Source organism: Sapajus apella, unplaced genomic scaffold (genome assembly GCF_009761245.1).
Source record: "Sapajus apella isolate SASKATOON/1434 unplaced genomic scaffold, GSC_monkey_1.0 scaffold219, whole genome shotgun sequence".
NCBI classification, from domain to species: domain Eukaryota; kingdom Metazoa; phylum Chordata; class Mammalia; order Primates; family Cebidae; genus Sapajus; species Sapajus apella.
This window is the reverse complement of record NW_022437159.1, coordinates 277,183-288,220: the sequence shown is the minus strand read 5'-3', so window position 1 is coordinate 288,220 and position 11,038 is coordinate 277,183. Positions and strand designations below refer to the sequence as shown.

Sequence of the window (11,038 nt, the reverse complement as noted above, 5' to 3'; positions counted from 1 at the left end):
ATGAGAAAGAAAGAAAGAAAGAAAGAAAGAAAGAAAGAAAGAAAGAAAGAAAAGCAAGGGCTTCTCATGCATGCAACAGCATAGAGAAACTTTGAGGATGTTATACTTCGTTAAATAAGGCACACAAAAAGGACAACTATACAATCCCACTGAGACGAGGTATCCAAAATGGACAGACTTACAGAGGCAGAAGTAGAATAGAGGTTGCCAGCACTGAAGGGAGGATGCATAGGAAGTTGTGTTTCACGGGTACAGAGTTTCTGTTGGGGAAGATGAACAAGTTCTGGAGAAGGATGGTGGTGATGGCCACACAACCCTGTGACTGAACTTAATGCCACTGAGTTGTACACTTAAAAGTGGTTTAAACCTGGGCAACGTAATGAAACAGAAAAACATAGTCTCTACAAAAGATCTTTTTAAAAATTAGCCAGGCATGGTGGTGCGTGCTTCAGCCTGGGAGTTTGAGGCTGCAGTAAGCTATGACTGCGCCACCGCACTCCAGCCTGGGTGACACAGCAAGATCCTGTCTCAAAAGAAAAAAAAAAGATTTAGACGGTAAATTTTATTTTATATACGTTTTACTACAGTAAAAATGTACATAAACACTGATAGAACTGGATATCTAAAAAGAGTGAATTTTACTGCATGTAAAGTATACCTCAAGGGAGCTTGACTTTAAAACAACCTTTATCTTCAGTGAAAAGTTATAATTCATTCTTTCTTTATTCTATTCCACTAGGTTTGCCAGCTTAAGGGGAGTGGGGAGAGGTAGACAGAGAGAAACAGAAGAGAGAAGAGAGAGGAGAAAAAGAGAGAGGGAAGAGAGAGAAAAAGAGAGGAAAGAGAGAGAAGAGAGAAGAGGGGGGAAAAGAGAAAGGAGACAGAGGGGAAGAGAGAAAGAGAAAGGAGGAAAAGAGAGAGAGAGAGAGAAAGAGAACAGAGGAGAGGAGAACAAGGAGGGGGAGATTACCAAGGGACAGTGTGACAGTCCCGGAACTCAGGACCTGCCCCTCATCCTCATGGCTGTCTCCTCTCTTCTCCAGCCTCTCCTAATCACATGGTCTAAGCTGGTGACCCCAAGAGGACGACAGTTCTGCTTCTCCTGTCCTCCATTACAAACTGCCTGAGAAGGATGGTCCCTCCCATGTGAGCTCACTCCCAGGACAATCAGCCTTGGCTAGTGGCAGTCAGTGGGCACAGACGTGACTTTCTGCAGACAAGGGGAATTGTGCACAGTGGAGCCACCCACTGCCTACAGACAATGGCTAAACCCTCAGAACTATGTTTAAAGATCCTCAAAATCTGACCCAAAAGCTTCTGTGTAAACCAAGGATGGAAACTGAAATTTGGGTGGGTCATATCAGGGTGTGGCCTGGGACAGGAGCCAGACTAGAGAGGGAACCACAGAGCCTGGGAAAAGGGAGATTCCACGTCCCCTCGAAAGGTGTTCGGGTGAAAAAAACAACTTGATTTTTTTTCAATTTTTTACTCTATTTTATTTTATGTTTGTATGTATGTATTTATAAACAGAGTCTCACTCTGTATGTATGTATGTATTTAGAGACAGGGTCTCACTCTGTCCTCCAGGCTGGAGTGCAGTGGTGCAATCTCAGCTCACAGCAACCTCTACCTCTCAGGTTCAAGCAATTCTCCTGCCTCAGCCTCCCAAGTAGCTGGGATTATAGGCTTGGACCACCACGCCTAGCTAATTTTTGTATTCTTGGTAGAGACGAGGTTTCACCATGTTGGCCAGGCTGGTCTTGAACTCCTGACCTCAAGTGATCCGCTCACCTTGGCCATTGCACCAGGCCAATTATTCAATTTTAAAATATTCCATTCAATTAATTCAAATTGAATTCAATATTCTATTCAAATAATTTTGTATTGAAAAAGCATTGAAATTGTATTTAATATTACTAGACAAAAGTGCTCAATGTTATTTTTGAATAAAAATATTTGAATCATTAACTATTATTTTGCCATGTTATAAAATGTATTGTGTCCTACCAAAATTTATATGTTGAAGTCTTAATCCCCAGTACCTCCGTTTAAAGATGGAGTTCAGGGCTGTGTGCGGTGGCTCGCACCTATAATCCCAGCACTTTTGGTGGTCGAGGCGGGTGGATCATGAGGTCAGGCGTTTGGGACCAGACTGGCCAACATGGTGAAACCCCATCTCTACTAAAGATACAAAAAATTAGCTGGGAATGGTGGCTGACGCAAGTAATTCCAGCTACTTGGGAGACGGAGGCAGGAGAATCGGTTGAACCCAGGAGGCAGAGGTTGCAGTGAGCCGAGATTGTGCCATTGCACTCCAGCCTGGACGACAGATTTTAATAATAATAAAATAAAATAATTTTATTATTTTTAATAATAATAAAAGCAAAGAGGGAGTTCAGATCAGAAAAGGTGGTACGGGCGCCCGCTAACCCAACAGAATCAGTGTCATCCTGAGAAGAGAACATCAGGACTCAGACAGACGAAGAGGGAAGACCATGTGAAGACATGGGGAAGGCCGTCTACGAGCCAGGAGAAAGGCCTCAAAGTGAGCCAACCCTGCCAACACCTTGATCTTGGACTTCCAGCCTTGAGACTATGAGACGATAAATTTCTGTCGTTTGAGCCACGCAGTCTGTGGTATTTGTTACAGCAGCCCAAGCAAAGAAATCCCAGCCATACAAAGGAATGAAGTGCTGCACTGATCCACGCCACAACATGGATGCACCTTGAAGACATGACACTAAGTGGAGGAGGCCCAGCGCGAAGGCCACATCTCGTATGACTCCATGTATACGCAATGTCCAGAATGAGCCAGTGTCCACCACGCGTTCCCATAGAGCCCCCACCTCACAACAGGGTCCTGAGAGGTGTCTGGCCTGGGCACTGGGAGCACAGATGCAGAGCCAGGCTCTCTGCAGTAGAATGCCGGCTCCACAGTTTATAATCCCAGGACATGGGTTAAGTGGCTGAACTTCTCTGTGCCTCAGTTCCTCATCTGCGAAATGGGGGTAATGATGGCACTTAACTCACAGGGTATGGAAAGGATTAAATGACTTCATTCCCGGAAAGTGCCTGGCCCTTGGCAAGCTGCTCATAAGTGTAATCTATTAAGGAAAGGTTTAGTTGTTGGTTGATGTGTAGGTCTCTTGTCCTTTAAATAGAAATTCCTGAGGGCAGAGACTCTGACTAGCAATTCCCATTCTCCAGCGTTGCACAGGCACTGAATGAGTAAGGCTCTGGTCCTTGCTGGGAGGGAGAGGAGGTGATCTTCAGGCACCCTTGGTTCCCATCTTGGTTTCCATCTGTAGATCTGGAAGCCCAGGACATGTGGAAATCCCTTACCGAGGCCATACACCATTCCTTACCTATCTGTGGGCACAGCTCACACCGAACCTCAGCCCACACTGAACCCTGCTCCATGAGTCACGGAGTTCACCAGGTCTCCAACTTGCCTTGAAAAGGACTCATGCTTTGTAGCAGCCTCAGGGCTATTCTAACGTAGGAAACGGGTCAGGTCAGGGGTACCGCTGCCAAGTAGGACCTACTTTATGGTGTCTTGCAGGCCTTCATCCCCATGGGCCACCCAGCCTCATTCACAGTTCTTAAATTCAGTCACTTGCGCTGCTCTGCACATGACGTTCACACCAGCATTAACTCACTTTTGCAGGAGTAACCTCTGAAGTCCAGCCCTCAGGCTTCAAGGCCCTGCCAGCTGCTCTGGCTACCTCCACACTTCCAAGGCTCCAGAGGGAAGAGTTCAAGTAAACTTTCTTTGTTGTCCCATTCAGGCCTGGGTGGGCCAGAGGTAGCCAGCAGACTTGGCAGACCTGACATCTGAAAATATAGTGGCTGCATGCAAAGGATTATAGGCCGGCCAGGTGTGGTGGCTCACACCTGTAATCCCAGCACTTTGGGAGGCCAAGGTGGGTGGGTCACGAGGTCAGGAGTTTGAGACCTGTCTGGCTAACATGGCGAAACCCCATCTCAACTAAAATTACAAAAAATTATCTGGGTGTGGTAGTGTGTGCCTGTAATCCCAGCTACTCAGGAGACTGAAGCGGGAGAATCATGCAGAGGTTGCAGTGAGCAGAGATGGTGACATTGCACTCCAGCCTGGGCAACAGTGCGAAACTATGTCTCCAAAAAAAAAAAAAAAAAGAAAGAAAGAAAGAAAGATTATAGGCCTTTCCAAAGCAGGGCTGCTAACCCCTTGGGGACCATCTTCCTGGGCCAATGGACTGAGAACCACCGGCCCTTGGCAGGATCTTCTGCAGGGGAAACTAAATTCCACCAGCAAATGTCAATGCATACAATCATGCCAGACCACAAGTCCCTGCCAATCTAAAACCTATTTCTTTCACAAATTCCAGAACAGACTCTTATTAGGTATGAGCCGCTAGTGTGAATGTAGCTGCCACTACTTAAGAAATTGCAATTTAAGCCCCTCTTTCCTGCGTGTGGGAACATGAAGGTTTGTTTTGGCAATCAGATCTGTTTCCAATTCAACTGTTAGAGAAAGCACAGCAGGGCAGGGGTGAATGTTATATAGTAGTGTGGATCACATCTAGTTTTACAGTACCCCACAGTGTCTCACATATCAAGAGGAGCTGTGAAAATCTTACAACATTCCTCTGTAAAATGAGCTTTCATTCACTGAGAAGGACTTGTGAGATTTTGATGCAGGAGACACTTGGAGAGACGACTAAGCCAGGAGAGGTGAGGAGGTGAGCAGAGGCTGGCCCAAGAGCAGCAGGTCACATGCCATGAACGTGGTGTCTTGGAAGGATGGGGGTCACCCCCCACAGGGGACACCTCTGCATCAAGAGTGCTGGGTAATTTGGGAGGCCAAGGCAGGCAGATCACCTGAGGTCAGGAGTTCGAGACCAGCCTGGTCAACATGGTGAAACCCCATCTCTACTAAAAATACAAAAATAGTTGGGCATGGTGGTGCATGCTTGTAATCCCAGCTACCCGAGAGGCTGAAGCAGGAGAATCATTGGAACCCGGGAGGTAGAGGCTGCAGTGAGCTGAGACTGCACCACTGTACTCCAGTCTGGGTGACATCTATCTCAAAAAAAAAAAAAAAGGGTGCTGGGTGAGAGGTGACTTGTTGCCTGGTGGTGTCCCACGCAAGAGGACTGTGCTCCCCTGCACATCCCTAACACCTTCACATAGCCCCCTTCCCACCTCACCCAGTATTTAGCAGCCTTCCTCTGTTAGTCACGGTTCCCTCCTGAGCCAGGCTCTGGAGGATCCCAACATCAATCTGGGCCACAGGAACAATGACCTTTTCCCCATCTGCACCTGCACACACACATTTGTCTCTGGGTCTCAGTATGCCCAGAGACACATGTGGATGGCATCAAATGGTAGGTGAGGGTACAGAGCCTTCAGCCCCAATAATGATGTGCCCATAGTCGGATGTGGGTCTCACAAAGCAGGGCTCACCAAAGACACCGCCAGTGTCTGGGACCGGTTTCCTCCTGGGCCTGCAGCTTGAGATTTGCCCAGGACCTTGGTACTCGGTCTCCACGTGGGCAGCTGTCAGACATCAGCCTGCCATTAGGCATGCAGCTGCGCTCCCTGCATAGGCTTCCTGCACCCTGTCCATCAGCAGCAGGGCTCCCAGTGTCGCTGAGATGTCAGAGGCACCCACTGTACAGCCTGAGATAGGACTGGTGAGGTCACAGTGAACCGTAATTCGAAGAGGATGAATTCAGTTACGGGGTTAATATTCTGCTCATGGTGAGAATCGTACGTGGTCTAAGTCAAGGGTGTAGAGGGTGATCTGACACAGCCCCAGACCTGGGGCCAATTGTGAACTTCAGTGAGGGAAAGACACAGAGGCACTACTGGAAAGAAAGAAATAAAAGAAAGGAAGGAAGGATTGATTTAAACTTAGCAGCCTGAATCCCCTGAAGAGATGCTAGATGCCGCTCTGAGGTGGGGAAGAAGGGTGGGGAGTTGACTGTAGGGCACCAGTGCATGGAAGACAGACTGGAAAGGAATTTGCAAGCATCAGATTATGAAGGAAGCTAGAACCATAGGGATGGAGGAAGCTGGTCAAGAAGAGTGGGAAGGGGAAGGAAGGAGAAGGGGCATGGGGGCCAAGGAACAGCAAGCTGCAATACAAAAAATAGTGGGGGCTGAGCTAGAGAGGATCACAACGGGATGAGTTAAGTAAAGGACGGGAAGGAATCTCTAGAATGTGACATTTGGGAGGTTCCAGTGGTCACACCTCTGTCCAGTGTAGTCCCTACAGCAATCATAATAATGGTAACAATCGTTTTAAAATAGTAGGAATGACAATGGTTAACATCTGTGAATGCTTTCTAGATGTTCAAGCTCTTTCCGCATCTTGAGTCTTTTAGTCCTCCTAACAACTTTGGGCAATAGACACTATTACTTTTCCTATTTTGCAGAGAAGAAACCTACAGCCCAAAGAGGATAAGTAACTTTCCTGAAATAAGTAAGTATATGGTAAGTGGCAGAGAGATATGAACCAGGCAGTCTAGCTCCAGACCTACGTTCTTTTTTTTTTTAATGTATAAATAGTATTCTATGTATTAAATAGTGATAAGGACATTATATAAATTATTTGTCACCTCCAAGACCCTTCTTCCCCCCTCCATCCATCATCTTTTCTGCGAAGCTTCTCTGTCCTATTCCAGCCGGCACCAATTTTTCCTTCCTCTGAATTTCTGCAGTCCTTGCTGATTTTACCACCACAGGGCCCTTGATTATACTCTACCCTGCCCCTCAGACTGAGAATCACACCATCGGCCCCACTGGGCTCCAGCTCGCAGACAGCCAGTCGTGGGACAGTCTCCCCAATCTCGAAAGCAACCGCGGAAAACCTGCGGGAAAACACCACCATTACATCCACCCTGCAAGTTCCAAATAGCCCCATCCCCCAGCGTGTGGAGGGAAGGTCCGGACCGGACACTCCCACCCCGGCCCCAGGTTCCCCGCAGATGCAGCACCAGCAGAGCAAGCAGCACGAGGTCCACGCAACCAGGAGCTCCTGACGCGCAGCCTGCAGCCCCAGGAGCTGGAGGCCCGGGCGGAGGTTGAAAGATGCAGGAGCAGCTGGAGCCAACAGGCAGTGTCGGCAGAGCCCGGGCATCACCAGCAAGAGGCTGCGCGAGAAAGAGGACAGACTGGCCCAGGCCGGCAAGACCACCAACGCGTGCTGAAGTGGAGGATCTCGGAACTGCAGTGGAGCCCGATGGATCAGGAGATGCGGGCGAAGCGCCCGGAGTCAGAGAAACAGTAGCTGCAGGAGCAGCTGGACCCGCAGCACAAAAAATGGCAGGAATTGGATCAGAAAATCCAGAACTCCAGGCCAACCAGGAAGGGAGAGCAGACCACAAGCAGCGGATTAAGGGCCTGGAGCAGAAGCCGTCCCTGCAAGAGCAGGACGCTGCAGTTGTAAAGTCTGAGCCAGTTTGACTCCCTAGGCTGGAACAGCTGCAGGAGGAGAGCGGGCGCCTGCAGTTAGATGAGAGAGACCAACGGGCTGCTCCAGGAGGAGCTGGAAGGGCGGCAGAGGAAGCCGGGGCGCCAGGAGAAGATGGAGGGGACACTGGCCGGCCCGGAGCTGGAGAAAGAGAGGCCGCCGGCCAAGCTGCAAAGCTGGGAGAGACTGGAGCAGACCACGGGCCAGAGCGCCAGGACTGCGGAAGACCACCCCCCTTGATGCGCGGTGGAGCTGCAACAGAGTGAGCCCGCCCCGAAGAACAAGAACAGCACCATCACAAGCAACGCCCGGGGGCTGGCGAAGGCCAAGCAGCAGCTGCAGGAGGAGCTCCAGCAGGCCAGCGGTCAGCCGCCGGAGGAAGGCAAGAAGCGCGAGACCCACGAAGCGCTGGCCCGGAGGCTCCAGAAACGGGTCCTGCGGCCCACCAAGTAAGGGGACGGCACCCGGGCCACCCTGGGCTCCCACGACAGCGAGCCGACCCCGAGCGAGTACCCGCCCCAGCCGACCAGGCGCATGCATGCGGGAGGCCGAGGACACGGTGCAGAAGGCGCACAGCCACAGCGTCGAGACGGAGGCCCAGCCGCCGCAGGCCCCGGAGGAGCCGGGAGGCCAGAAACAAAGAACGGACACGCCGGAGATGGAGCCACAGACGCCAAAGTCCCAGTCCAGCTCTCCAGAGCAAAGCCCCCCGCCCTCCAGGGAGGAGGCGGACACGCCCAGGCCGAAGGTCAAGGAGCCGGAGGGAGAGCGGAGCCGACTAGTGGAGGAAAAGAGGACGCTGGAGGCGCAGATGGAGGCGCAGCTGGAGCGGCGCACCCCGCGGGGCCACCACGACCAGAGCAAGACCAAAGTGCTGCACATGAGCCCGAACCCTGCCAGTGCAGCCAGGAAGCGCCCGCGCGAGGACCACAACCAGTTGCAGGCGGAGTGCAAGCGGCCGCGCGGGAGGAGGCACCGTCCCAGCTAATCCCAAGGCCGCCGCCAGGAGTCTGCCGTCATCTGATACCGTGACAGAGCTGAGGAAGCAGGGGGAGAGCGCCAAACCCAAGAACCAGCGGCCCAAGGAGGCCTTCCAGACCAAGATCCAGGAGTCTCGCAAGGCCAGCCGCAGGCTCACCAGCCACCAGATCGACACCACCACGGAGAACCAGCACCTGACCTCGCTGCATGCGGAGCACCAGGGCAACCGCCCCATCCCCAAGGCCACCCGCCCCTCGGGCTCCAAGATGAAGCCGCTTGTGAAATAAACTCTTATCCTGCAGACAGGATAAGAGTTTTCTTTGTTTGTTTGTTTTGTCTGCAGACCCACGTTCTTAAGCACTTCATTTCACTCCTTTGGTAAGAAGGGGTAGTCAATAACATGGACAGGGTAGTAGGCAGAAGTCTCACTGAATGAGCTTGTCCAGGATATATCTCAGTGCTGCCATCCATAGTATGGGGGATTAAAATATCTACCCCCTTTCACCTGCTGGGAACAGAATATGTGTTAGTATAGCCTCAACTCTCTGGTGAAATGTCCTAGTATATACAGGCTTAGTTTTTAATCTTAAACAGGATTAGGCCCTGAAGCCATTCATTCTGCCCCAGCTCCACATGAAGGGAAAAGGAGGTAAATGGAGAAACCAGTTCAGAACAGTCTGGATGCAGCTGCCCACGAGAAAGAAGGGCAGAGAAAGGAATGCTTTCTTGTTCTAGGGGAAGTTGTGCTGACGTACTCATGTCCTAGGTATGAAGGTTCAGAAGTTGTAGCCAGATAAATTTGCATAAATATTTCAGATTAATCTTTTCATTTTGACATTTTAAGAATACAAGGGAAGAAAATGTAAATGTAAAATATTTATAAACTTTAACTCATTTTACTTATAACTTGCCTCTTTCCATCAAAGAGCTATTTAGGTAGATATGCTATAAATCTGTTACTATCAACACACAAGTAGAAATCACGATGATGACAAAGAGGAAGAAGCCAATTCTAAGGACTAAACAAGCCAATATGATTTAGTATCTGATTTTGACCAATGAATGCTTCCTGGCAGCTTGGGCGAAAAGGGAAATATGATGAATTTCAAAGCTCTTGCCATAGGCAGAGGAAGTAGGCTAATTCCTTTGGCAAAACAAAGCTTTTCCTGGCACTCAATTTTGAAAGAAATTTCTCATGTGAAATCTTATGTAAAGGATACAGTGACCAATAGCCTTCTGAAACACTGGAGCGTGAGACCTGATTTTTAAGGCCCAATGTGTTCATTGGGCCTCTCTGAGAGGATGCTTGTCCTCCTGAGACACATTGTCTGAAGCTCCTGGAATTCCATTTGGTTTCCTGGCTGAGAACTTAAAAATCTCATCTCAGAACTCTATGTCTGGTATAATGGCTGTCAAGGTGTTCTGTGAACAGAAACAGTCTTGAAGGCAGTATTGCTACCGAAAGAAGCAAATAGTTTGTTAAGTAACCCACCCACTAAACAGAAAACAAAACCATAAGCTGTGTGCTGCTTGAGCAGTGAGGAACCTGAGGGGCCAAACTGTCCTAATGGCAACAGAAGTATGGCTATCAGGACACAGAGCTTTGAGTCAACAGCAAAGGAAACTCTGGGCTGGAATTTTCAGCCTCACTGTGTCAAGATCCTCAGAAATGGCTGATATAGTTCCAGGGCAGTGGATCCCCATGGCTGCCAGCTATTGGAAAAGCAAATCTGACCTGGAGGAAAAATTCGCTAATTTAGAGTAAGGAGTCCCACAAATGATGGTCAAACAATGAGCTCATATCAAAGATTAACATGGAAGACGGCAAGGCCCTGTGGATGAGAGTCAGCAGAAACAAGAAGCAACAAAGATGTCTCTCTCCCATGCTGAAATGACGAGAAATGGAATTACAGCATAGCTACATATAAAATGTTTACAGAAACATGTAATCACAAAGATGAGGAACAAGAAGAGACTACGATGACTGATTAAGAAGTTTTGGGAGAAATGTAGCATCTATACACAAAAAGTATAATGGTTGAAATAAAAGCATTTAATGGGTGAGTTAAATAGGAGATTAGATAAAGCTGAAGAAAGAATTAATGAACTGGAACATATATCCAAATCTATTACCAAGAATGCAGCAAAAGAAGACATGATGCAGAAAATAAAAATGACATACAAAGAACAAAATTAGTCCCAAAAAGAATTTTAAAAATGGAGAAGAGGCATATTTACCAGAGAATAAATTTCCTATGATCAAGTGGAAGAAAAAGAATAAATTGATAACTCTAGGAAGCAAAACATCCAAAACAGAATAAATAAAAAGAAATCAGCACTTAGGTACAATGACAGTGCCCAACATCAAGACAAAGAAAAGATCTTAAAGGTATCTATAGAGTCCGGGTGCAGTGGCTCATGTCTGTACTCCCAGCACTTTGGGAGGCCAAGGTGAGAGGATCACTTGAGCTCAGGAGTTTGAGACCAGCCTGCAACATGGTGAGACCCTGTCTTATTTTAAAATATATATTTTTTAATAAAAGAATTTAAAAATAGGCCGGGCGCGGTGGCTCACGCCTGTAATCTCAGCACTTTGGG

At 48.7% G+C, this 11,038-nt stretch overlaps 1 protein-coding gene and 1 pseudogene across 6 annotated transcripts in view; one reads left to right on the top strand and one right to left on the bottom strand.

Annotated features, from left to right (window-relative positions):
* Positions 1 to 11,038, bottom strand: part of COL23A1 (collagen type XXIII alpha 1 chain) — a 355,575-nt gene that overhangs the window by 258,338 nt on the left and 86,199 nt on the right. The gene's annotated exons all lie outside the window — the stretch shown is intronic.
* On the top strand, positions 6,750 to 8,727 carry LOC116544491 (annotated as a pseudogene).